The sequence below is a fragment of the Hydra vulgaris genome, chromosome 07, assembly GCF_038396675.1.
Source record: "Hydra vulgaris chromosome 07, alternate assembly HydraT2T_AEP".
NCBI classification, from domain to species: domain Eukaryota; kingdom Metazoa; phylum Cnidaria; class Hydrozoa; order Anthoathecata; family Hydridae; genus Hydra; species Hydra vulgaris.
This window is the reverse complement of record NC_088926.1, coordinates 9164115-9175000: the sequence shown is the minus strand read 5'-3', so window position 1 is coordinate 9175000 and position 10886 is coordinate 9164115.

The following is a 10886-nucleotide window of genomic DNA, read 5'->3' as shown; positions in this document are numbered from 1 at the left end:
CAAATTGTATTCATCAATAAGTTTGGCAATTTTTTCAGCAACAGTTTCAGCTTTGCCATCTTTTAAACGCAGTGCATCAAGTTTCACGTCAGTTCTTTCATTCTGAAGTACAACTACCTGATATTCCTTATCATCTATTCGTTTGCCGTCAAAGTGTAAGGACCACTGTTCCATTTTAAGTTGTTGTATCATTTCTTTTTTTAATTTACCTGCCTCTTTGAATATGGACTTGTAAATTGCTGATTGACTTGGAGTTGGAATATCAATACCTTGTTGTGATAATACATTGCATATTTTAGCAGCTTTCTTTGTGGAAACTCCACTTGATGTAACCATACTTACAGCAAATTTACTTTTGTAGTGCTTTCTAGTTTTTTTCTGAGTGTCCTCATCATCGTCTTTATCACCGTCGTCGTCTTCATCATCTTCACTCTTACTTTTGCAGTTTTCAGATTCAGTACCACTGTCTGTGGTAGACAGGACTTGTGATGTGGAAGGTATTGCTGTTCCAGACTGGACTTTCCTTCTCTTGGAAGGGTGAATGGTTTCTTTACTTGCCACTTGTCCTGTTGAGTACCCCACCTGTCCTTTACTTTCTTTTTGTAGGTGGTATAGACGTTTATCTTCCGAGGATAACCACTGGCCATTCACTTTCGTGATGTCAAATAATGCATTGAGAACATCATATTTTCCACGGTTGACACATTCATCATAGACCTTCAGCACCTTCATAAGCTTTGCTCTTATCACTTGATCAGACACACGTGGAAAATTCAGTTTATTGTCCCACAATTTTGTAATTTCCTTAGAAATTTGGTCTATTCGTTCTTTTCTTCCTTTAACATATGCTCCGAGAAACTGGTATCTTCCTACGATCTGCAATTGAAGTGGTATTCTGGATTTTTCATCGAGTGAATGTTCTTCTACAGCCACGCTTCCTCTTCTTCTGTGTGACTCTTGAAATCTCACCAAATTTTTAGTCCAAGTCTTCTTGTTCTTTGTTACTGTGGTATGACTTTTCTTGTGAGACATCATATAATATTGTTACGACTTTACGGATAGCTGAGCGTAAATATCCGTTTAATAAAGTCGTTTAATTAATAAAATACTTTAACTGTATAGTAATCCAATTATAGTTCGATAATCCAGTCAATGTTGATAACAGTTCGATATTCCAGTCCGTATCCTAACGATAATGCTACAACTACTTATACTTCGTACACTTACAGCGTCTTTAGTTCGCTACAGTAGTTCCTTATTAGCTCAGTTACACGCAGAGTACTTCATAGAACTATTCACATTATCAACACTGAGCTCTGACAGTAGCTCGCTTATATAATTATTTAGAGCTTCCAGAATGTTCTACTAAGTTCTATAATCTTCTACAGTCTGTTACAGTCGTCTATATCACCGTGGTAACACAATGACGTCATCACATAACAATTCCAAGTATTTGCCGGCACACGGCCGTTTCGTTGCCATGGTAACGTGTGGAGTTATATTTATAAATTCATAACAAAATAATGAAATAAATAGAATTAAGCTGAGAATTAAGCTTAAGATTAAAACATCGGTCAAAAATGAATGTATAAAAATGGTAAATCAAATTTTTATTTTGGGGGTGACCTTTTTTTGTTGCAGAAAGCTATTTGGGCCTTTTTTCATGATTTTAGGTAAAAGTTCATCGATTTATGATACAGGAAACATTTTATTTGAAAAAAAATTAAAAAGTCATATCCCTAATATATATATATATATATATATATATATATATATATATATATATATATATATATATATATATATATATATATATATATATATATAAAACGTACAAATGCGGACGTCGCACAGTGGACAAATTTTAAAAAAGCTGGCTAGAAGTCAAAAAATAAAAATCATTAGTTTGAACTTATTATTTTGTAATAATAAAAACAAAACCCTTGTGCATTTTATTTTTTTTGAAAAAAATTCATTAATTTTTTTTTTGTATTGTAAACTTGTATTTTGTGGTTTTATAAACAATAAAATTAAGCGCTCAAATAATTGTTTGTAAAAAAGTTATTTATCATAACTGAAAAACTATGGGCGATACTATTCAATGTATTTATATAATATTTTAGGATTTTATATTATTAATTTAAATTTATGTGAAAAGTGCGATCAAAAAAGTACACAATAAATTTTTTTTTTTTTTCTTGAAGCGATTTTTCGAAGCATCGAAAAAGTTGTGAACACGCGAGATCCCAAACGATGGTACAACTCAGATCAACGATAGTGATCCCAAAAATGGAGCCTTAATTATGATAGCGGCTATATTACCCATATGACAACTATCTGAAGATGCGCAGGAACCGAGAAACAAGGACTTCATAAAATATCGCGAGGATTTCTCCAGGAAAAACTCCAGAAAAAATACAATTCATGACGTCTTTTGCAGATTAGAGATGGCACTTTTACTTATTTTGATGAAAAACCTGATTTCCTTTTACGCGTAAATTACTTAACATAGCTCATATAAAAGTATATAATTTACTTACATTTAAAACTAATTCGTTTTTTTTTTCATAAATTTTATAACGAGTAAAACTTAATTACTTAAGTTAAGTTTTTTAAATAAGTAACTGTTACTTGAAAAAATAATTTACTTTTACAAGTAAAAGTTATTTGCATTTTTACTTTTACTTCTAAATTTAACTTACTTTTAATGGTAATCTCGTCTCTCTAAAAATAATTGTTCTATTTTAGACAATAAAGTATTTAGAAAATAAAACAAACCTTCGCGTTATGGGTTTGAAAACAAACCAAACCTAATAAATAAACACTGTAAGATAAAACTGTCATGTTTTGAATTACATTTTTTGGCTATTTTCTTAGAAAAATTTCAGTATAAGTGACTCTATGTCCTAACAATATGATAAAACATTATTTAAATACCTTTACACCTAAAAGCAACTTTTACGTGTAAAAGTAACTTTTACGTGTAAAAGTAACTTTTACGTGTAAAAGTAACTTTTACGTGTAAAAGCAACTTTTACGTGTAAAAGCAACTTTTACGTGTAAAAGCAACTTTTACGTGTAAAAGCAACTTTTACGTGTAAAAGTAACTTTTACGTGTAAAAGCAACTTTTACGTGTAAAAGCAACTTTTACGTGTAAAAGCAACTTTTACGTGTAAAAGCAACTTTTACGTGTAAAAGCAACTTTTACGTGTAAAAGCAACTTTTACGTGTAAAAGCAACTTTTACGTGTAAAAGCAACTTTTACGTGTAAAAGCAACTTTTACGTGTAAAAGCAACTTTTACGTGTAAAAGCAACTTTTACGTGTAAAAGCAACTTTTACGTGTAAAAGCAACTTTTACGTGTAAAAGCAACTTTTACGTGTAAAAGCAACTTTTACGTGTAAAAGCAACTTTTACGTGTAAAAGCAACTTTTACGTGTAAAAGCAACTTTTACGTGTAAAAGCAACTTTTACGTGTAAAAGCAACTTTTACGTGTAAAAGCAACTTTTACGTGTAAAAGCAACTTTTACGTGTAAAAGCAACTTTTACGTGTAAAAGCAACTTTTACGTGTAAAAGCAACTTTTACGTGTAAAAGCAACTTTTACGTGTAAAAGCAACTTTTACGTGTAAAAGCAACTTTTACGTGTAAAAGCAACTTTTACGTGTAAAAGCAACTTTTACGTGTAAAAGCAACTTTTACGTGTAAAAGCAACTTTTACGTGTAAAAGCAACTTTTACGTGTAAAAGCAACTTTTACGTGTAAAAGCAACTTTTACGTGTAAAAGCAACTTTTACGTGTAAAAGCAACTTTTACGTGTAAAAGCAACTTTTACGTGTAAAAGCAACTTTTACGTGTAAAAGCAACTTTTACGTGTAAAAGCAACTTTTACGTGTAAAAGCAACTTTTACGTGTAAAAGCAACTTTTACGTGTAAAAGCAACTTTTACGTGTAAAAGCAACTTTTACGTGTAAAAGCAACTTTTACGTGTAAAACTAAGTAATTAGTAAAAACAGCTTACATAAAAGTAATTTGAAAAAATTGTTATTTACATTTACAAATAAAAGTAATTTTTTTTTTTTAATTTTATACTTTACTTAGTAAGTAAGTAAAATGTAAGTTATATTAATTTTATATTTGTTAAGTTATATTAATTTTATATTTGTAAGTTATATTAATTTTATATTTGTTATGGGGCATCGGAAAAGGTTGTTTTTTTTCACGCATATCGTAAAGGGAAATTTTAGTATAATTAGGGGCAAATATAGACAACACGCGCGTATACCATTAGTGTAGAGACGAACTCCCTGTCCATGAGTCCTGAAAGGGGCTGCTAAAAAGTCATTGTTTTTTTATTTCTTTTTTTTGTTTAGCAGAAATAGTTTAGTGGCCATAATGAAACTTTGTCGGGGGAGGAAAAGAGAAAGGGGGCATAATTTTAAGCTGATGGTAATTCGTGCATGTGTAAACCTTGACTTGTTGTAACTGTTCGTTAGAGCGTGTTTTTTCTCCAGTTTTTTTTCTTTCTATTTGTCTTTTCATTCAAGTATTTTGTAATGGTAATATGATGCAATTTAACATTTTTGGTATCCGCGAGGACTGTGACTGCTAAAAGTTTTCAAAAAATTATAAGTCATCTGATATAATTTATATGATTAAAGGATTGTTTATCAGATATAATCTTTTATTGTGTTTTATCATACATAATCTATTTGAAAAAAGATGGTAAAAAAATGTGTTCAATCTTCTACTATAGGTTGTGGGCACCTTAAAAACCTTCTTTTTGTTGCGTTGGTGTCCCAAGTGTGTAACCCGCACAAGATTGATTATAAAAATAAAATCTTATTAAGTTATATAGTGCTTTAGAATAAACTTGTAATTTTTTTTCAAACGTTAGTTTGACTTCACAAGTTGTTTGTAGGCTACCCGTTGTCCCGTAATCTTTCGATTGATTTTTCACTACCTACCAGGCTAGCTAACTTCCAGACTAGCTAACTGATTTTTCACTACCTTCCAGACTAGCTGCTAGCTCTGAAACTTCCAGCATTTGTGTAAACTCAAAAAAATTACATGTTGAAACTGTTTTCAGAGCTAACTGGAGCGTTTCACTTTCTTAAATTTTTTTTTTTAATTTTACTTTATCTTTTAGACTTTATTTTGATTTTACTTTGTCTTGAAAGCATTTGTGTAGTCCCAATAAACATGCATGTTAAACTTGTTTCCTGGGCAAGGGGATCGTACTCAAATTTTTTTTTTTTAATTTTGTTTTTCTTTAAAGTTGGGGTTTAGAAAGAAAGATTTTATGCAGAAAGGCTTTGAAAATATTTTTTTGGATTATATTTTTCAGTAATAATTTTTTTTGGGAGGAAGTAAGTTAGTGGCCCTGATAAAAATTTATGGTAAAGGAGCCGGGCATATTTGTAGTTATGCTGCTGCTTTTGGCTTCTCTTATTCAGCGTGGTTGTTGTCAGAGCCGTCCTGAAGAGGTCTCTTATTTGGGAGAACCGCTTGTGTTATTTGCCAACTAAAGACACACACGCACACAAAAAAAAGGTCCTTAACATATGATATTTGTTAACTCTACTTTAAAACTTGCCAACTAAATGTACAAATGTGCTAACTCAAATGCATAGAAAACAGCTATGGGGTGGGGGATACCCTCACCCCCGTTTGGGACGGCCCGGATTAGCGACCTGGTCGTAACAACCACTCCTGGTCCTGACCAGCAACCACTCTAACAGAAATAAAAATTATTTTTTTTTGTTTTTGTTTTTGTTTCTTTATTGATAGCTGTTCATAAAACTGTTGTTTGGAATAAACTAAATTCAATTAGTCTATACCAGAAAACAATTATTATTTTACTATTCTATTATCTAACAATTATTCTACACCTTTTCAAGATGTAATTGAGATCATGAAAGATGTAGTTAAGAAACGTAAGATGTAATTTAGAAGATGAAAGTTGTAATTGTGAAACGTAAGATGTAATTTAGAACATGAAAGTTGTAAATAAGAAATCGAAAGATGTAGTTAAGAAGATAAAAAATGTAATTGAGAAAAGTATAAAGAATACAAAGTTCTTTTTTTTTTAATTGTGTGGTCCTTATATAATTTGTAATTTAAGGCTGGAAATAATAATATAATATCAATAAAATATAGAAAGGCATTGAAATCATAATATAATATCAATAAATTATAAAAAGGCATGAAAAAGGCATTCGAGGTTAAGGTGGTAACTGGAAAAATCCTATTTGGTGTCAATTAAAACTTTCTTTTATTTTTGTTTGTGAAAAATTTAATTGAGATTTCAGATGAATAATAAATAAAACACAAATAATTTATTTATTTAAAAATTTAAAATTTAAACTACGTCATTAAAAATCATTACAATATTCAGTTACGCACCAACTTATATTATCTTTCATATCTAAAATCGTTGCATAATGGGTGGTCGTAAGTTGTACAGCGCGTGTACAATCACCTTCCATTATTGTATTTTTTGCCGCAGTAACAATTCTTTCTAAATACTGCATTCGTTGTTCCATAATCCCAGCACCGAATGCAGGTGGAGTGCGAATAACATTTTTAACATTTATTTTTATTTTGGACTAGATAGCTTCCACTGGGTTTAACATTGGGCTGTAGGGTCCTAATCGTAACAACTGAGCCGGTGAATTTTCAAACACCTTTTCCAAACGAGCGTGACATGGAGCATTGTCTGTTACGACGACCAAATCCTCTAAACGATTCCCGGATGTAACCAACTGGTTAAACAAAGCTAACATCCACTCGTTACTAGAATATGCTTTAAATGATTTTCTGCGAGTTTAAATCATGACGACATTTGTTGTTGATACAGCTGCAATTAAATGTATGTTTGCACCTTTTGAAGAAGGTATTTTCATTATTGCTCTTTTCCCCTTTTTGGCACGTCCTTGTGTTTTTCTACAAAAAGGTTAAAACTTGTTTCATCCAACCAAACTATCTGATGACCATTTGTGATCTGCTCGTTAATGTTCCTAACATATTCAGCTCTTTTTTGTTTTTTTTCATTACTATTCATTGTAGTAGGCTCCTTGTGCACTTTTTTAAATGAAAATAGTTTGCCTTCGAGGTAATTGGCAATTGCGGTTGTGCTGATGCTAATACTAAGTTGTCATTGTTTTATTGGCCACCAATGTCAACTGACAGTCACTTTCAATCCATGTTAGTGTTTCTTCGATTTGATCATCGGTTAATTTTTTTTTGGTTTAAAACTACCTCTTTCAATATAATTCAAATTTCTGCTGCGGACCCAATTGTATGCTGTCTTATATTTGACACCTAAAGTTTGCGCCGGAGTCATCCAGTCGTCGTTTCGCTCAGCTCATTCAATTACTCTTCTTCTATCATTCGATGAATATAAAACATAATATTTTCTTTCAACTTGTTCAGCTGTATGTACTTTATGTCTACAAATTTGACATGGTGGTTCTGGTTGCTCCAGAAGCGTTTGTAAAAAAATTTGTTGAAATAAATGCTTGCACGGATTCAATTTAATAACAGACTTTTTATTCATAGTGTATTGACAAATAACACAACGATCTTTCAATTCCATTACTGTATAACTGTATTGCTGGTGCATACAAATGCTAAATTTGATATTATTAACTTATTAAAATGCACGTCCAAGAAAATCTTTTATAATGACCTTTAAGCTTACATTGATTTTGCAATTACAAATAATGTAATCATTTACATATTACGATTTCTTAATAACAACTTTTGTTTTTCAAATTACATATCGCGATTTCTTATTTACATGTTGGGTTTCTTAATTACATATTGCAACTTCTAAATTACATGTTGCATTTCTCAACTACATCTTACTTTTCTTAATTACAACTTTCAAGTTCTCAATTACATCTTGAAAAGGTGTAGTAGTATTATGACATCTACTTATGAAGTAGTTATTAAGTTTTAATATTTAAAGGACTGTAAAAAAGAAATGACTTCATTCGAATAATTACTACCTTTTGTAGTTAAAACTCCAATTTGTCTGCTTACAGCAGCAGTTTAAGTATCCGAAAGGATGTAACCAAGTCATTACAAAAATATTTGTATATATGGCCATCGACAAAAAACATGGGCCGGAGGAATATATTATTATTTATTCCGAGCTCTTTATTTATTGGAAAAAAGTTTTTATATACTTAATTTTAATCAAATTTAAATTGTATTGTCTTTAAAAAAATTAATAACAGTTTTATCTGTTTATAGAGCTGGGACCCCCTTCTGTTTATACAGTTACAATCCCAACACAATTATTATTGTATGATCAAGGTTGTGCAATAGTTGTCGGATGAGTCAAATATTAAGATCTTTAATTAACTGTTAATTTAGGGGCTCAGAGGAAAAAGCATACAAGTGACATTTTTTCCCAAAACGATCTAAGTGCATCATTGGATAGCTAAAGCACGGTTCTGTTTAGAGGAAAAATAATACAACTGATTTTTCGAACAACCAGCGCATTCTGTGAGCGGGCAATAATACTTCTTCACTAATGTGGTGTTTTGGTTAGGGGAAAAACAGTACAAGTGAGACAGTCCAAACATTCTGTTTACATAGAAATGGCGGGATCGTCGTCTAAATGACTTGATTTGAGGTCTTTAGAAGATCTAATGAATGGTAAATATACATTTTTACATTGTTCTATGCAACACAAACAAATACTTAAAGTTTATAATGTAAATATTTAAATAAATCTGGTCTAGGCTGCATTAGACATAACCTAACCTAACTTTTGAAGTTGTATCACTTCACTTAAAATCTGCCATTGATTACTTTTCGGTTTAAAATGGCTCAGAGTTAAACTTGATACTCTTACTCTGAGGAGTCATTCATAATACTATATAATATATAATATTATGAATGACTCCTCAGAGTAAGAGTATTAAGTTTAACTCTGAGCCATTTTAAACCGAAAAGTAATCAAGGGCAGATGTTAAGTGAAGTGATACAACTTCAAAAGTTAGGTTACATAGTACATGTTTGACGATGTAACCTAACTAATCGATTGTTTTGGCAGAACGTGCTAAAAAGTAATGTTGTAGTTGTGAAGTTTATCTCATCAAGAGAATTGGCATTTCGTTGAAACAACGAAATCGTTGTATCAGAGTAAAATTGAAATTATATGGGAACTCTGGAGTTACTAAGCCAGTTTGATCCTTTCCTAGATGAACACATTAAAAAACATAGAAATTCTGGAAAAGGAAATACTTCATACCTCTCAACCAATATTTGTGAAGAGTTCATATGTCTAATTGGAAATCAAGTATTGGTTGAAATAATTTTAGAATTAAAAAACTATATAATACTACTCCATCAGTGTTGACTCAACAGCAGACTTGTCTAGTGTCGACCATTTAACAGTTTGATATGTTAAAGATGCAGTTCTAATTGAGCAATTTTTACAACTTGTCCCCATCATGACATTCATGGACATGGAGCGGAACATTTAGAAAAGATTGTTGTGAACTTTTTACAAGAAAATGACGTTTCAATATCTGATTGTCGTTTGCAGTCATATGATAATGCATCAAACATGGTAGGACAGACTTCAGGACTGTGAAAAAGGCTAACTGTCATCAGTGAGTCGGCATTTTGTATTCCTTGTGCTGAACATTCTTTAAATCTGGTTGGTTACAGTGCTGCTGGATGTTGCCTACAAGTAATTTTTTTTTTAGTTTTTGTCAATATCTCTACAGTTCTTTCTCTGCATCAACTTATTGTTGGCATGTGCTTCGGTTTTTAGTTAGCAGTGGAAAAAAAATTATCAAACAGCTATCTGGAACTCAATGGTCAGCACGTGCTAATACTTGTTTGTATGTGAGTTATGATAAGCTTATAAAAGCCCTAGAACCTTTGATCAAAGACATTAGTCAGACAAAAGAAACCCAAAATGAAGAAATGAAGAAGCCCAATTTATTTTGAAGAAAATGAATACTTTTGTTTTTTAGTCAAGTGGAAAACATTCCGTGTCATTTTAATGAAACATCTGAAAATTTGCAGAAAGGTAATTTAAACCTAAATGTTGCAGTTCGTAATCTAAAGTCATTATTGAATTTCATCAAAGTTTATTAAGTCAGTTTGAGGAAGATAAAGAAAAAGCCAAAATGATGCTTTTAAACACTGAACAAAAATAAGCTTCAAAACGAACCTAGAAAATAAACAGACGTATGGCCTTTCTTGATGGTGAATCTGAAGAAACTGATTTCAAGGGAAGTCTTAAAGTCTTAATTCAAGATTAAAACATGCGTTCCAATTATTAATTCACCGACATCCAATTAAGGGAAAACATTAATTGCACATGAAAAGATAAATGACAATTTTGGATTTCTTGTGAACATTCAAACAATGGACAATTATAAAATAAAAAATTGTTGTTCCAACTTAATTCAAATTTATAAAAAAACTAAAATGAAAATGAATTATTTTTGAGTGCCAACATTTTGATTTTAACAAATCAATCTGATTGGTTAAAAATGCTCAACTTTTTAACTAATCAGATTGAGTTTGGTTTTGGTCATGTTTGCGCTAATTTTTATTAAACAATATTGAGTGGTTCTCATTTTACAATTTTTTTTATTGACGCACTATTATGTAAAATTTTCACTCAATTTGAACATTCAAGTTAAATCTTTTTCTTCAGACAAAATTAAAAGATTTCAACATTTACATCATAAGGTACGTTGATGCGTGCGCTATCTTTGCGTATAAGTGGCGTTCTTAGGTTAGCAAGGTTGGCATTATCAGGATCCATGATAAACGGGGATAAGTTTCTCCATTATTTAGTTTTTTCGGAATATTCTGCTCGTTAAATCAACAATATTTGTAACCTAAACGT